Source organism: Vulpes lagopus, chromosome 4 (assembly GCF_018345385.1).
Source record: "Vulpes lagopus strain Blue_001 chromosome 4, ASM1834538v1, whole genome shotgun sequence".
NCBI classification, from domain to species: Eukaryota; Metazoa; Chordata; class Mammalia; order Carnivora; family Canidae; genus Vulpes; species Vulpes lagopus.
Genome location: NC_054827.1, coordinates 117,342,732 through 117,360,135, shown reverse-complemented (window position 1 = coordinate 117,360,135; position 17,404 = coordinate 117,342,732). Strand labels below are relative to the sequence as shown.

The following is a 17,404-nucleotide window of genomic DNA, read 5'->3' as shown; positions in this document are numbered from 1 at the left end:
TTCAGTGGGCTGCCTTTTTGTTTTGTTAGCGGTCTTCTCTACTGTGCAGAAGCATTTTACCTTGTTCAAGTCCCAATAGTTCATTTTTATTTTTGTTTCCCTTGCCTGAGGAGATGCATCTAGAAAGATGTTGTGATGGCCAATGTCCAAAATGACTGCCTACATTTCCTTTTAGGAGTTTTGTGGTTTCAGGTCTCCCATTTATATCTTCCATCCATTTGAATCTAGTTTTGTGTTATGGTTTCAGAGAGTGGTTCCGTTTCATTCTTCTGCATGTTTCTGCACCATTTGTTGAAGAGGCTGTCTTCTATATTCTTGCCTCGAGGAGGCAACCTCCTCAGTTGAGATCTGAGGAATGAAGAGAGACAGGGGCAAGGAGGCACATTCTGGACACAGGGAAAAGCCTCTGCAAAGGCCCTGAGGTCAAAAGTGCCGGTCTGCTTTGAGGAACCAGAGCAGGCCAGAGTGGCTGGAGGACAGTGAGCAAGGGTGAAGTGGTGCAGGAAGCCAGCCTGTGGCTGGACGCTGGCTCATGGGAGGTCATGGAGCTTGGGTTAGGGCCCCAGAGGAAGCCACCTCTGAGGCAGGGAGAGCCACGCCCTGACTGCCACTTCACCGTGCTGTCCCTGGCTGCTGTGTGGAGAGCAGACTGGAAGGAGGAGGAGAGGCAGGACTGCAGTTGGAGGCTGCTGACGGGGGCCTGGCTGGCAAGGGAGAGGGAGAGAAGAGGGAGGAGGTGAGATGTGCTTTGGGGCCAGGATGCTGAACGGCACTGGGAGCACTGGGCCCATTCTGGTCCATTAGCACTGGGGCCAGGCACCTCCCCCGTGGGCACCCACACCAGTGACTTTCTTTTGGGGGCAGAACCGTCAGGACTATGTGGTGAGGGGCAAGCGAGAGTGTGAGGAAAGAGGAGGAGTGGTGGCCCAGGCTGCTGTCCTGCTGCCTGGGTGGTAGGGGCACAGGGCCCAGCAGGCCTGCTTGAGGCCTCAGCTGGGACGATTGGGTTGGAGTGAACCAGTTGGCTTAGGGTGACCCGGGACACAGGGCTGAGCTGTGAACAGATGGTGGCCACAGGGCCCTGGGGACCCTGGCTGCAGACGGGAGCACTTTGGGAGGGACATCAGCCTTGCAGTAGCTCCTCTGAGTGTTCTCCTCGGGGAGGATGAGATCCCAAAAGCTCCCCCAACCCCAGGCAGCACCCCTATTTAGAGCTCCACTTGCATGCTTAGGGACATCCTTTCTGCATCCTCCCCTCCACCCCGTCCTAAAGTCACGGTAGTGCTGGGCTGTCATGTGTCAAGTGTAGCCTGGTGTGGTCCGGCTGGTGGGAGCGGTTATGGCACAGGGCAGGCTGGTGGCCGCGGGCACCACATGGGATGCCCTGTGGGCTGAATGCGGTCTCCTGGCCAGCCTGTCCACCCCAGGGCTTTTGCTGACAACGCGTTCATCTATTTCTCCCACCCTACTGCTCACCTACTGCCCACACTGAGGTGTTTCCCTTCTCCTGATCTCAGCTTGAATTCTGACCCAGCTGGAGGTGGGGTGGGGGCTCTCCTGATGCCTTGATCCGGATCCAGCGTGCCTGTCCTGCACTCTGCCGGGGCCCTCTGCATTTGGAGCATTTCTCATCGGGAGTGAAATGGTAAATTGTGTGCTCATTGGTCAATGCCTGGGTCTCCTGCTGGCCTGTAGGCCCCACGGGGGCAAGGAATGCCTTCTTTCCTGTGCAGCCCCTGCACCTGCCATACCACCTGCTGGGCAGTGGGCATCCAGTGCAGTGGGTGCTCGGGTACGTGGATGCACGGGTACATGGGTGCAGAGGTGCCAGGGAATTGTGTTATAGTCTTGGATGTGGCTGCCTGTACATGCCTACCTTGGAGACAAGAAAGCAAAGCCATAGATCGTGAATTTGTGGGTCTCTGAAACGGTAGGCCAGAGCTGTCTAGTTTAGATTCTGGCCTTTATTTGTGGGAACTGATTTTGATCTGTAAATCCTCTCAGGGTAGTCCCTACCCCAACCAGTTCCTCCACACTTTATCTCATTATAAAGGAAGCTTGGAGATGCACAAATCTTATCATCCTCCCCAGAAGGAGGGAGGTCAGGCTGGTAAGAACCCGGCGACCAGCTGGTAGTATAGTGGAAGGCCCATCCTCACCCGGGTCTTTATTAAAGTCCCCCTAGGGTCCTCCCGGAAGGGGTGCTCCCCTTCCTGCCTTCTGTTTTGTGTGTGGATCTGTGGATGAGTGTGTAGTTACCAGCAGCTGCAAATAAGGTAGACTCCGGACTGGCCCTAGATTCAGTGCCCGGAGGCAGGTGGCTCAGACGCCACACAGGGAGCCGTGTCCTTTCTGTTCAAAGGATACATCCAGTGTCCTGTGATTGGATGCCGCAGGCTGGAGCAGCAGTTGGAGGCCGGGACCCTTTGCAGATAAGGAGCCTCTGTGGCTTTCAGGACTGCAACAGTTTGACCATTTCCCAGGCAAATCCACAAAGAAGCAAAAATGTTCACAAGCAGGTGATTCCCAGTTTCGCACATCATATGAGAAGCCGGGGAGTGTCTTTGACCACTTTGGCTATGCTGTGAGTGGCCAGAGCCTGGGGTCCCCTTGCGCCTGTGGAGGGGTTCCCCTCTCTTTATCTCATAATCTTCCCCTCCCCCGACTGCAGCAATAAGGATAAATATTCGTTAGGGGAAAAAAAGTTGGTAAATGTACAAAAACGGGAAGGTAGTTCCCCCCACTCACTTAACATTTTTGTATGTGTTATTACAGACTTTCCCCCTAGCTCTTAGGTTCTGGATGTATTGTTCTGTTTTTGCTATATCCTCCCTTCATCAATGGTAGGGATGCTGGCAGATTCTGTTCTAGGGCCCTGCCCTAGTCTGTTCCCTCAGTCTCTTATGTTTATGACCATCTATGGTCATAGATGTCCCTGGAGAGAAAGATGTAACTACATGATTTCTTTCTGCCCTTAGGTTCACTCCTGGAAGCAGAATTGGACAGTTGAATGGGTTTATGTGTTCTTATTCCTATTAGTGCAGAGGCTCAGCCTGGCTCAGAGATGTGCCTGGGGTCCCCACTATGTAAGTAGAAGAGCAGGACATGGTCCCCCTTCACTTCCTCCACAAGGCCTTCTCCAGCAGTGGGGAATGTTCACCATCCCAGAAACCTTGGATCATTGCTGACTATGCACGCATGTCTCTAGGACGCATTTCCCAGCTGACCCCCTGGCTGATCAGTCCCCAGGGCTCTGGGTGTGTGTGGGGATACCCTTTGCCTGTGCTTTGTGGCTTAGACAGTTCACGGCAGTTATTTCTACTTCAGATGCACATTTGGAAGGTTTTAAGGGGTGAGGGTGGAGGTGTGTGTGTGTGTGTGTATTTGATCTGGTGACACCTGCATTGGGCACCTCTTTACCCAGGCCCAGGTGATGAAAGGAGAGACTTAATGGATGTAGGGCAGGGGGAAGGACCCCCAGGAGAGCATCTGGGGAGTTGGTGCTCAAACCAAGCTTCGTGGGTGGATCCCCGGCCTTCGAGAGCCGGACCAGTTAAGACCTTGCTGGCCTCAGAGTGGGGAACCAGAGGGGAGGAGGGTCCTCTTCCAGACACCAGATTCTCCCTGGGGCCCTGCGTGACCCTCTCTGGCCACCTGAGGCTCTTCACCTGTTGAGTGGGGGCATCTTCCTGCCCATTTTATGACCAGCCCACCAAACTGTCCTCATGGTGATGAAAGAAAAAGCCACTGAAATTGCTAAGTGACGGAAGGGAGGCCCGGACACCTACAATACTGCTCTTTATAACATCAATTAATGAGCTCACTTCCAGATGTTGAGGCACCAGGAGGCTTGACGTTAATTATTCCCCCAAGTTTTTAATTCATGGCTATACCCAAATGATATTCTCTTATTTTGGAGGGACCTCTGACTATGTGGCAAAGCATCTGGGAAACCTGGCAAGGGGTGGGCAGGGGCAGAGGAGTGTCCACACAGTGTTTACCTGTGGGGGGCACTGGTGATGTCTAGACTGCTTGCTGGACAGAGGCCAGAGGCCAAGGACAGTGGAGGAGGTGGCATGGGGCTGGCATTAGGGGGGTCGGGGGCATGGATATTGCTGAACCTGCTGCCGCACCTGGGTGGGGAAGGCCAGTCTGCAGGGATGGGACTTTGTATGATGTCTGGCCGATGGAGCCCAGATGACTGTGGGGCGAGTGGCCAGCAGAACGTGATGGGACCAGCTCTCATGACCACCACTCGAGGGTAGGAAACCATGGTGGCTGTGAGAGCAGGATGACGCTTCTCAGCTAATAATGATACCCGGGAAGGAAGTGAATTTAAATGTGAAATACCGGAACTGCAGAAATTTATTATTATTATTTTTAGAACAGCATTGATGTTTCTATCCCATCAGCAGTTTGAAATGAGGCGTAGTCTGGGATCATTTGCCATAATTTGATATGCTTGATGGATTCCAAGTCCCCCAAAGAATAAAATGAATGAATGTGATCAAGGATCACAGCTGTGTTCTCTCCTTTTGAAAGCATTTCATACCAGAAAACTTCCAGTTTGGTTCAGGCAGCCTTCCCTGAGCACCCTGCCTCCCCACAGGGAGGGTGCTGTGCTCTTGTCCTGGGGTGGGGGCAGGTAGGAGGATGCTGAGCAAAACAGGTTGACTGCACGCATATTCAACAGTTCTCCAGAATGTTCTCTAGAACAGGCACAGTTGGGAGAGTTCTATGCAAGGGATTGGCAGCATGCCTGACAGCAGGGGGCAGGTGTACCCCAGCCCGCTCCTCTGATGGTTAGAGAAAGGATGCTGAAGGGGTGAGCTCGGGCATACAGCTCCAGTTAGGACAGGGGCCTGTGCCTTTCCCTGATGTCAGCCCCCAGCTGGCGCATCTGTCCGAGTGTCCCCCAGATCGGCCAGGCCTGCACCTCCTACAGTTCCTACCCACCCCCCTCCAGGTCCCCAGTGGCAGTGAATCTCCATTCACTGGCCAAAACCAGACATTAATTATTTTAATTGCTTATCCACCTGATTAAACAAATATTAATTTGAATGCCAACTGCGTGCTCACAGTCGTGTGCAAAGCTGGGTGTGTGGTTGGAGAGTCAGCTGTTTATTAAGGAATTGCATGCATGAGGCTATCATTAAAATAAGTAAGAGAAAAGAAAGGAGTCTTTGTTTCCAGGTGCAACAGGAAGCCCCCGAAGTGTTGTGAGCAGGGTGTGATGTGATGGGAAGACGGTTCTGGAAAGATCTCCCCGGCTGTTGAGTCCACCAGCCGGCTGAGGGACACCTGCTGCAAGGCCGTGTGGACAGTCTGGGTGGGGGTGGGGGCGGCCTCCTCAGGGGGCAGTGGACATGGGGGGAGGTGCAGGGAGCCTGAGGTACTTAAGCAGTGACACACCAGCTGAGCCGGATGACAGGCTGGATATGGCTGATGGGGGGACCGAGCAGCAGGGCTCCTGACTCAGTCACTAGGTGAGTGGGGCACCGTGTCCCAAGGCAGGGGACATGGGTGAGGTATGGGAATTGGGGGGTATTTTGGTGGAGGTGGTGGGGAGCACATGCATGGATTTGCCAGAAACCCTGGAGTCATTTTATTTCCCTGTGAGTTGGGACTTTATTTTTTATTACTTTTTAAAAGATTTTATTTATTTATTCATGAGAGACAGAGAGAGAGAAAGAGAAGCAGGCTCCACTCAGGGAGCCCGATGTGGGATTCGATCCCAGGACTCCAGGATCACACCCTGAGCTGAAGGCAGGTGCTAAACCGCTGAGTCACACCGCTGAGCCACCCAGGGATCCCCGGGACTTTATTTTTTAAACCACGCTGTCCCCAGTACCTTGAACGAGGCCTGGCACCTAATTGCTGTATACAAATATGCTTAACACATATTTGTTGAGTGAATGACTGAATCGGTCTCCATGTCTCCCAGATGGCAAACCAATGAAGAATCATGTCATCCCCTGAGATCCGCAGAGCATGGTGTTCCTCAGGGGACTCAAGGCTGCCTTCAAGTTTTTGGAGAGACTGGAAACAATCTTACCTTGCTCCCAGCCAGACCTCCGGGGTCCTGGACACCTGCTTTCAACATGCAGAAATTCCTGAGACACGTTATCTCCCCCGCCCCAAACTTGAGAGTATACAATCAGTCTGGCCTCACAATCCCAGGGCAGTGCTCGCCCACAGGTCTGTCCCCACGCTGCAATAAAAGCTGCTCCGAAGATGTCTCAGTTCTTTCTTGATTGTGGTGTTTAGCGACACCCCCATCACTGGGAAGGAGAACATTCTCTCATAGAACCACACTTTGTGACCCAACTCAGGAAATTAGCATTAATTAGACAGTACTAACTAACCCAGAGACCTTATTAATACTTAAACCATGTGTTCTTCAGAGCCCGAAACATTGATTTCCTGGACCTTGGTGTGGTCCAGGATTACAAATTGTATTGAGCAATGATGTCTCTCCTTTTTTGTAGGATTTTTTTTTTAACTGGAGTATAATTAACACACAATGTTACATTAGTGTCAGGTGCACGAGTCACATCAGTGTCAGGTGGGCGAGTTACATCAGTGTTGGTGCGCAAGTTACATCAGTGTCAGGTGCGCGAGTCACATCAGTGTCAGGTGGGCGAGTCACATCCGTGTCAGTGCACAACATAGTGATTGAACAAGTCTCTACGTGACTTCATGCTCATCCCTGTAAGTGAGGTTGCCACACATTGTTGACTATATTCTCCATGCTGTACTTCTCATCTCTGGGACTTATTTTATGACTGGATGTTTATACATAACTCTTTATCTCCTTTGTATCATATCACCTCCCCCTTCCCCCAGCACCACCAGTTGGTTCTCTGTATTTAAGAATCTTTTTTTTTTTATTTGTTCATTTGTTTTGTTTCTTATACTCCATATCTAAGTGCAATCGTATGGTATTTGTCTGCCTCTGTCTGATTGATTTCACTTAACATCATACCTTCTGGATCCAACCTTGTGATGTCCCTTTACAATTCTGGAGTAATTGCTCAGAGGCTTCTTTGTTTTTGTTTGTTTTTCTTTTATGGCCTTAACATTGTGGCTAAGTATAGGCCAATCATTTTGTAAACTATCCCTCAATTTGGTTTTGTTTGGTGTTGTCTCATGGTTGCATTGGGGTTGCAGTTTTTTAATTTTTTTTTTTTAAGATTTTATTTATTTATTCGTGAGAGACACAGAGAGAGGCAGAGACACAGGCAGAGGAAGGAGAAGCAGGCTACCTGCAGGAGCCTGATGCAGAATCTGATCCTGGAACACCAGGATCACGCCCTGAGCCAAAGGCGGACGCTCAACTGCTGAGCCACCCAGGCTCCTGCACTTTTTAAATTCTTTATCAGAGACATTACCAAAGTGACATTGTATCACAAGACTGCTTTTAGCAATTGTCACTCAGAAAGGGGGGCCAGTCTCTGAGTGGACGAAGTCAGGGTCCTGAGAAGACAAGGCCGAGGAAGGGCATCAGTGGTTGTAGATGCCATTCCTTGCACGCCTGGTGAGCCTTCTCAGGATTCTGCAGCCATTTATGGGCAGCTCCAGACACTCCTTGTCGAGTACAGGTCCCAGGAGAGTTTTAAAAAAGGCTGTGAGGCTAATACTTTCCTAAACTAAATATCAACTTCATTTGACAAATAAAATAATTATAATCTAACTGTGTAGGGATTATCATATCTCTAATAAAGTCAATAGGGATTTGAAGTGTTTAATTACCAACTTTCCCGACATACAAATTGAAAAGCTTTTCAGGTGAGTTGCTCATGTGGAAATGCCTGAAACACGCTGCAATTAACAACTAGATCTTCATTCAGACAGTAATTAGCATGTGATTTGTCCTGCTCCTTGTTGCTGGTGCACATCCTGGCTTAGATGTGTATTTTCATTTATGTTAAGGAAGTTAATTTGCTCCTTCTAGGTTTCACTTAAAAGCAAGTTGGTGTTTTGCTGTGATTTTATAAAGAAAGATCTAGTGACTTAAAAAAAATTATTTTTTGTGTGTGATTTGCCTGCAGACTTGCTGTGTTTTCCAAAGTTTGAGAATCCCTCCCTCCTCCTTCTTCCCACCTCGCCTCTTTCTTTCTCCTTCATCTTCCTCCTCCTTCTCTACCTCCTCCCCCTTCCACATGTCCCACCCCACCCTTCTCTCTGATCAGAGACCCAGGAGCCAGTGAGGGTGGAGATGTTGGGACCATCCCCGAGGTTATGGTGGCTCACCTTGCTGGGCAGATGTGTCAGAACTCTGAGGCCTCTGCTCTGTGCTCGGGGCTGATGTGAGTGCCGTCTGCTAGGAGGCACTACAGAAGATGAGGGCCTCTGTTTACCCATCTGTGAAACGACACAGCTCCCTTATGGGTGCAGGGGGGCCTGTTCTGTGTGCTCCAGGTTGGGAGTGAGCAAGGTGCCACCTTGTGCTGGATGTAGGCAGGCTGGGTGGACCTGGCCCACTGGTGCTGTCCCATTGCTGCCGCTCCTTGACATGTAAAATGGGGTGCCTCATTGGTTTGTGTTAAGGACGAGAGGGTTATATTTCATGGTGTTCAGGGTGATGCCTGGCACAGGATAAACACTGGGCACATGGTGCCACCTCTCACCAGTTCTGCTTCTCTTGGAGCCATGGTGCTGTGGAGCACGACAAGGGTCTGGAAGGGAGGAGCATCTTTCCAGCCATACAGGAAGGACTAGGCGGGGACACAACTAGGTGTGCTTATGGAAGAAGGGGGCTCTTAGGAAACAGTAAGCCCCCATCTCCCCTGGGCATGCTGGGGTTGTTGGGGGCTCTTGTATGCATGCAGCTCCTCCTCCCTGTCTCATTGCTGGTGCTGCCCCTGCCCCTGGTGTCCCCAATCCTCACAGCCAGCACTCCCCCCACACACTGCTGGGGGGCTTGGCTGTGTCCTCCTCCTCACCCTGCCCCTCCTACTATTTTCCATCCTGGTCTTGCCCCAGAATTCAGACCTGTGATGCCCTGCCTCCCACCCCTTCCAGGCTCCAGGCAGACCACCCAAAAGGGTGCCCAGACTGCACCTGGAACCTGCCTGTGCAGGTGGTGGCTTGGTGCCCCCATCTCCTACCTGTTTAACTGGCCCAATGGGGCCAGTTTGTATATCTTGTGGACAAGTTAGAAGTTAGGAATTGTGCCTTTTTGTCTTTATCCATTCAACAAGTTTGTCACCTGTCTGCCCATTTTCAGTCATGGTGCTTAGGTGCTGGGGACACAGTGTTAGAAAAGACAACGCAGACTGTCCTTTGTGTCTGGACGGTCTGTTGGAGGCGGCTGGCAGGAGGGTTGGAGGGCCAGAGGGCCTTGGGCGGGAGGAGTTGGCGCTGGGGACGCTCCCTGCAGGTGCAGGTCTGTTAGGCCTGTCTCCCACTAGGTGGCGCAGCCACACAAGTAGTGACTTGGCTCCTGCTTCCCCTGTCTCAACATCATGGTCACCGCAGGGCAGGCTTCTTGACCAGCGAGCTGCCCCTCTGCCCCCCGCTCTGAGGCTCTGTCAGGAGGCCAGGATTGAGGGAGGTGACATTTGTATTTCAGAGCCGTCCCCAGCTGCTGCTGCTGCCCTTGGTTCCTGGACACCCTGAGGTCCACAAAGGTGGCTGAGCCAGGACCATGCCCACTGCTAACTAACTCACCTGGCTCTGGATCCATGAACCATTGGGTCTTCCCAGTAGTTGGGGTTAGCCCCATTTCACAGCTGGGGAGTGGTGAGGCTGTTCTGATGCCTCACCCTGGCGCTTCTGGGTGGCTTTAGGAGGAAGGTGGTGGGTGGATGAGCAGGCTGTCCTGGGACGGGGCACTGGGCAGCATGAGGGTGTAGGAGGAGAACCGTGTCCCCGTCCTGGAGCTGGCTCCCCTGTGCTCTTGGGCACTCTGCTTTTTTTCTCTTTGGGTTTTTCTCATCTATAAAATGAAGGTTTGGTCCTTGGTGTGGGGATTTGTTTCATTTACCATCCTGGGTATTCAGTGGGCCCTTTCTGGCTTTCAGGGCTGAATACTTTTTTAATTTTTTAAAAGATTTTATTTATTTATTCATGAGACACAGAGAGAAGCAGAGGGAGAAATAGGCTCCCTGTAGGGAGCCTGATGCAGGACTCAATCCCAGAATTCCGGGATCACAACCTGAGCCGAAGGCAGACGCTCAACCACTGAGCCACCCAGGTGTCCCTGAATACTTTTTTCTTTTTAAATAAATCCTTTATTCTCTCTTTCTAGAAATTGTTTATTGGATGTAGACTTCTCACAATGGTCCTCCATCTCTTCTCCCATTCCCCAACTCCTTGATCGCTTTGGAGAGATTTAAATTTCTTTAGAAACTAAACCTCTCGTTTCTTTCCCCAGAGAAACTGCCAGTTTGTTGGCATCCAGGACTGGAATATCCTCACTATCATTGACAGGGTGTCAGGATAAGGAGAGAGATGGGGCAGGAGTTCAGTGTGTCATCTCTGCCTGGGAAATGGTGGCTTTTCAAAGAAGCATTAAGATTCTCTTAATTAAGTAGAACAATAGATTTCCAAACTATACCATCACATACTACTATTTACAACCTGAAAAAAGTGATTCAAATGTTTGAAAATAAAAGGATTGGCTATGCTCTTTCGGGCTCATGCAGAGACAAAGAAAGCCATGGTCAAAATTTTAAAATCAGTAAAAAGGAAATTAATGTCAAAACATATAAGAAGGCCATTTTAAGCCTTAATTTACTGATTTTGAACCTTAATGCATGAAACGATGTTTATATAACTGATAGAAATTTCTCGTGATACCCCATCTTACTGCATTATTTTTTCTCATCAAATTCAATCTGCTTCCTCCCTTGCAGCTTGGTTGTTAGAACATTTCATCTCATTTTTCCTGGGGAAGATGCACCTTTTCCCTCAGGTATCTGGGCCTTCTAGAGCTCAGGAGAACTGGAAAGGAGGCCTCAGATCTTAAATCGGTTGTAGATCCTCATGAGATGCTCCTTCTCCGGGTCCTCAGGAGCCACTTGAAGGCAGCCAACTGGCCAGCTGCTGTTAAATCCAAGTGGGCTGTCAGGAAATGATAGCATTGAAAAATAAACAAAATCAGGAGATCCATGGGCAGATTTAATAGCACTAAACACAGATGAATGGGGAATTAATGAATTAGAAAATGGAATGGAAAAAATTATAGAGCATTTAGCACAGAGAGGATGCAAGAGCACGTGGCCGGGGCGGGGGGGGCGAGACGGTGGGGAGACCTCCCATTCTGTGCCCATGGTAGAGCTCTGGTCAGAGGTGGCAGGGATAAACCAGAAGAAATGCACACCTAAACCAAGCGTAGTGCAAACAGACCATAGCAAAGACAGAGAAGACCAACGGAGTGCGGGGCCTCTATAGGACTCTGAGTAGCTCCTGTCTTTGACTTGCTCAGGTGTGGCAGGCTTCCACTCCTGGGACCCCAAAGTGGCCGTGTGCACGTGGAGTCCTGATGGGCATGTTTTTTCCCACCCTCTCAGTAAAGTTGGCTATTTCATTGGCATTTCTATGGGATGACCTGGAGGGGGGGAGTTTGTTTGTGGTCCCTATTTCAGGTCCCCAAGTCTATCCACAAGGCTCAAGTGAATTAAGTACTTCTAGAAGAGGACATTTAGGAGAGAGGAGAGCACTGTATATCAGTCCGTGGATACAGAAGAGGTGGTCATGTGAACATGTGATGCTGGCTGTGCTCCTTCTGTGGCCAGGGTAGAAGATCGTTGAGGTTGATGTGGATTCTGTACGTAGGTGTGGGGTACTGGTGGCCCCTCAGCCATACCTGGGCCCTGCCTGTCCCCGTACTATCTACTTTGAGCATAGCTAGAGGAGCAGAGTTGGCTTTAGGGTGCTGTCTTTGTAGGATAGAAGGCAGCCCCAGCTGCCCACAGAATTCAGTCTTTCTTGACCTTCTGTCCATCCCAGCAAAGTCGAACTTCTCAAAGGCCTCCAAGGCTTCCTGGAGTGGTCAGGGCTAGCAGAAGGGAGGGCGTGGTTGATGCTAGGTCATGGTCACCAGTCTCATGGCTCTTCTCCCTTGGGGTCTGTGAAAAGGAAAGAATGTTTGATTGCTCTTGACCAGGTTAAGTTATCTTGTGTAGAGGAACATGTTTCCCAAATCGAAAACATTCTTTATGACTGGGCGCCATTGACCAATGGTGTTAATCAACCCCAGGCCGCCATGACAAAGTGTGGGAGACTAGATAGCTTAAATGACAAAAGTTCTTTTTTTCAGTTTAGAGTCTGGGATGTGCAGGATCGAGATGTGGGCTGATCTGGTTCCTGATGAGATCCCCTCTCCTGGCATGTGACAGCCACCTCGCTGTGTCTGCACGGGTGGGAGGGGGAAGCAGGTTCTCTGCTGTTGCCTCTTCTCCTAGAGACACTAATCCCAGCACGAGGCCTCACCCTCAAGACCTCATCTAAACCTAGCCATGTCCTGGGGGCTCTGCCTCCACATGCCATCATGCTAGGAGTTAGGGCCTTGACATATGAATCTGGGGGGAGGGGATCGCCATTCAATTTATAGGGCCAGCATAAAGTTATCTTGTTGGATGTTATTGTAGCAACCCATGTTTGGGGCCATAAGATCATAAACCCAAGCAGAAAAGGCAAGAAGAGACCACCATCAGGGAGGGGAGTCTTGGGGGATATGGCTGACCTGTGAGGTCAAGCTCAGCACTTGGGGATCCTTCTGCTAAACGTGGGCACCTATGCTTTGTGTCCCTTGGCTACATGTCTTCTTCTTTTTCTTTAATTGTTTAAGATTTTATTTATTCATGAGAGACACACAGAGAGAGGCCGAGGCATAGGCAGATGGAGAAGCAGGCTCCTTGCAGGGAGCCTGATGTAGGGATCTCGGGATTGTGACCTGAGCCAAAGGCAGAGGCTCAACCACTGAGCCATCCAGGTGCCTCGACTACGTGTCTTCTAAGACACATTTTAAAATTACTATTTTTTGGTTCACAGCACACATTGATTCTGTATTGGACCGTCCCACTCAATTTTGAGCTTGAGTACAGTGCCTGGTATGGTACCTGATACAAAACAGGTGCCCAGAAATCCTTCATGGAAGGCAGGCAGGGAGTTTCGAGCCTCAGAATTTAAGAGAGGCAACTTCTGCTGATGGAGCAAATGGGAGACAGCTCACCGCATGGTTTGAGGAGGAGAAGCTAAGTTCAGCGTCAATGTAGAGACCGAGGCTAACTGAAAGCTGTAGAACGTTATGCCAAGTAGGTGAAGGTCATATACCTTAGGATGGTATGGGTTGTTTGTCTTAACCCTGTAGCCACAATAGGAGTCCCCATGATAAAGCCATGGCCTGATAGTCATCCAGGGCTTGCTTGGTGCATGCTTGGACATGCACGAAACTGAGAAGACACTTTTTTCCCATTTAGACAGTCTCAGCTCTTGGAAAGTTCTCTGCGACTCTTCAGAATCTGCTTCCCTGACAATTCTCTCTCTTCTTGAATCTGACCTCTGAGGGGTCGCAGTCTGTGTGCAGCTCTTCTCTTTCCTGCCTGTTTGCCCCTAGCCCCTCCTGACAATGGGGGGCAGTCTCTGTCTGCTCCATGTACCTGTGCACTTAGGGTAACACCTGTACAGTAACACTTGTACTTGTTGGTGACTGGGTGGAGCATCATTGTGGGCCAGGGGGTGAAGATCCGGGCGCCTTTCTGCAACCCCGCAGGAGGCAGTGCTGTGCATTTATTTACCCTGAGCACGTCTGCACGTAGACCTGAGGTGTTCGAGGGAAGTTGCCGAGCAGTGTAGCAGTCGGTACTCAGTGTGCATTGCCATTTGACCCACTAACAGTTTCTGGGACATGATCTCATGCAGCAGGAGTATGTGGGACGCATAAGTTACTGATGGACAGAGTCAGATTGTGACTCACCCAGCTTCACAGGTGAGCAAGGCAGGAGCTGGGATGCTCCTCCATGTCCCAGCTCCCCACCACGTGTGTGTACACAGCAGACGTTTTCAACTGAATAGGCATGAGCTCTATTCTCTCCTGGAAGAGAAAGGTAGAGGATTCAGGAGGAAGCAGAGAACTGTTGATCACAAGCAGACATCTCTTTACAGACAAGGATGACTTTCACTCTGTGTCACCTGCTTGCAGCCATGTCCAGTCTTTGGATCCAGACGACAATCATGTCTCCACATGTGATGACCTGCATCCTCAGGATTTATTGGTCACATACTTCACGCCAGGAAGTAGATTGGAAAAGATGTAAGATTTACTTTTATTGGTTTACGTCACTGGGAGATTACTTCTCAGAGTGCCTATTCTACATTCTGGGCATTCTTTTTGGATAGAAAGTAGAGGAAATTAACTTGACTGGTGCAGCTTTTCAGACCAAAGGGGTGCTGTGGGCCTGCCTCTGCTCAGGTGAGATTCGTGACAGGGCCGCTGTCCAATCAGGGCTTGCCAGATCTTTCTCCTCATCTCTGGAGTCATGACCACCCTTCAGTGCTGGAAGCAGCAGAGACTCTCTGGCGCCGCTGACACCATCTCCTTATTCTCCATGTCCCTCCCCCCTTGCAGTCACACCCACAGGATATCACAGCCACACTGAGAAAGTAACCTCAGGGCCACCTGGGGAGGGATGTGCCTGCTCTTGCCCTCCAGCCCCCTGCAACCATCTTCAGGGCCTTGCCTTCTCTTGGCACTTCGGGGCTCCTCCTCGAAGTGATGAAAGCCACTGTTCCAGGGACCCCCCCAGGGCTTCCCTGGCACCTGCTAACAGCAGTGGGATGAGCCTTGTGGCTGCGTGTTCTCTGTCCAGGCTCAGAGATCTCTCTGATTCCCCCCTCCCTGGGCCCAGCCAGCCTCTCCTCGTCCCTGCCCCCTGGGCATGTCTGGCTGCTCTTTTCAGGACTCCCAATCTCAGATAGCCCTGTGGGAAACTGCACAGATAGCCATGTATCGTGTGTGTGATCAACTGGGCCGTGTAGTCCATAGCAGAGCCGCCAGGTGAGAGCCCTTCCTATCCTGGAAGCTCACTGGATGTGTTCCTTCTCAGGATATCACAGAGCCAGTCCACAAGGACGACAGCCCCCAAGGAGGCAGAGCCCGGAGAGTGCGGGCTGCGTAGCCCCACTTTGGTGTGTCAGTAGCTTCAGGCTCTGTCCTGGTTTTCAAGGCTGGGATCGCCTGGTCCTTCAAGGGTATTCGTTGTGACCTTGGAGTTTTTCTCTGCCCTTTTGCTTTAGTGACACAGAGAAATAACCGGAATTGGGACTGTGGGCATGGAGGGCCATGAGCCCCTGTCCCCACAAGCCACCGAACCGAGAAGGTGATCAGGCAGCCTGCCCAGGCCCATGGCCAGTATGGGCCAGGGGAAGACTGCTCCTCTTCCTCGGCTCACCCATGATCCGTCTGCACCTGCCTGCCTCTGCTGAGCCCTGTCTTGGTGGTGCATGCACAGTGACGGATCACACATCCTCCCTCCCCAGACCATGTCCTGGGGGGTTTGCCCACCGTCTTCATATCCTTCCCCAGCAGGTGGTGTCCTCATCCTCCCACAGGGCACAGGGCATCAGTCCAGGAAACCAACACAGGGATTTTTCTATAGAAAAGCAAACCAGTCACCTGCCACCAACAGCCCTCCCCAATAAAACCAGAACCCCATGCCCTGAATTGTCCTTGCAAGCTGAGCAGCCTTGGGCGTGATATGAGCAGGCCCTTCACCTTCTCTACACGGTCTTCTGGAGGCTTGGGCTCTTTGCGCATGTGGCTGGCCAGGAGCACTGGGACCGTGGACGCAGTATGCATGGCCTTGCTCTTCTTACCCAGGTCCCGTGATGCAGGGCCAGCACCGGCCCCCTCCCGGCCCACCGCCAGGGCAAGCTGCCCTCTTCCCACTGGAATCCCTTTGCTCCTTCTGCAGCAGTGGTGAGCTGCCTTTCAGGACCCTGACCCCAAGCCTGTGCTGGTCTCTGACACCAGCTGGCCTGAACATCCTCCCTGAGCCTGGCCTGGGGACGTGTATAGTGGGGGTGTGGTGGGAACACACAGGGCAGCTTGGACGTGCTTCCTACAGGCCAGTCTCCCCCCAATGTTTGCTCCTCCATGTCCTCCCTCTGTGCTTCTTTTTCTGTGGGGCCTCCTGGCGAGCAGACTCCTGCTTCTTGCAGCAGGGCCCGTCTCTGTGTCCTGTCCAGCCTCCTAGCTGTGCTTCTGCTCTTCCAGCTGCTTCTGTGGGTCCGTGCAGCCTTCTTGCATTTGCCTTTGCTCTCATCAGCACGGTTGACGGTGGCTCCTGCTGGCCACGTGGTCTCTGTCTATGTCCCTGGGGGCAGGCTTTGCATCTGTAGGTCTTCTTCAGAGATCACCCAGCAGCGGAGCCGTCTCTCACCCTGTGCTGGACCTGCTTGGGTGGCCTCTGGGGGAGTGGCGCCTGGCAGAAGGCCCAGCAGTAGAAGGGACTGGCTGCTGCATCTCTGTGCCTGGGGCTTCTGCCTCCCAGACAAGTCTGGCATGGCAGCCTCTGTGGCTCGATGGGACTGACCAAAAACCTGGGAAGGCTCTGGCTTGGTGCAGAACCAGGTTGTTCTCTCTTGGGAGCTCAGCCTAGAAGAATGGTTTTTTGTTTTTTTTTTCTAAATAGGTAGAAATGCGGTATGGGTTTCCCACACAGCTGTGCTTCTGCAAGGCATGGGCCGGGATGAAAGATTCGCACGTCCACCTGATGCTCACTGCAGCTCAGGCACCGTGGGAGGGCAGTGCCTTGTCCGCCAGTCAGCTGCGCTAAACTCATTTCCCCGGGGTTCTTCTTGGGCCAGACACCTGGGCTTATTTGCTCAGGCCAGAGGTGGGCAATTATGTCTAATCAGCTGCATCTGGCCTGCCTCCTATTTTTCTGTGTCCCACTAGCTAAGAAGTATTTTTACGTTTCTAAATGACTGGGGGCACATAAAGGAATAATATCTCGTGATGTGAAAATTGTATGAAATTCTAATTTCAGCGTTCATAAACTGGCACACAGCCAGACCAACTCACATACACAGCATCTGTGTACTTGCGGGTAAGAGCCGCACAGGTGAGTAGTTGCCATAGAGATCCTGTGGCCTCTGAAGCCTAGGATATCCACTACCTGATACTCATAGGACATGTTCTGACCTCTGGCACCAATGGTCCAGACTGAGGGGACTTTCTGCTGGGGCTGGGGCCTCTGAGACACACAAGGATGTTCCTGTGAGCTCTGGGAGCCCTGGTCTTTCGTAGCGGAAGGGTCTGTCCGTGATCCTTGAGGGCTTCTGCAGCCCAGGCTTTCCAGGGGAGTGGGGAGCCCAGCAGTCTCCTCCAGGAGCCTGCCCACTGTTCTCTTCAAGTATTGGGTCCCAGGCAGAGATCGGGCCATTGAGGACAAAT

At 51.5% G+C, this 17,404-nt stretch overlaps 1 protein-coding gene and 1 long non-coding RNA gene across 5 annotated transcripts in view; both read left to right on the top strand.

Annotated features, from left to right (window-relative positions):
• Nucleotides 1-17,404, top strand: part of ARNT2 (aryl hydrocarbon receptor nuclear translocator 2) — a 157,317-nt gene that overhangs the window by 7,800 nt on the left and 132,113 nt on the right. The gene's annotated exons all lie outside the window — the stretch shown is intronic.
• On the top strand, nucleotides 53-6,233 carry LOC121489452. 2 transcript variants are annotated; one of them, XR_005987343.1, is made up of 5 exons: nucleotides 53-1,645; nucleotides 2,363-2,519; nucleotides 2,979-3,086; nucleotides 5,194-5,486; nucleotides 5,945-6,233. It is a non-coding gene; the product is annotated as an uncharacterized LOC121489452 (long non-coding RNA). The 2 variants fall into 2 exon arrangements; XR_005987344.1 differs by lacking the exon at nucleotides 5,194-5,486.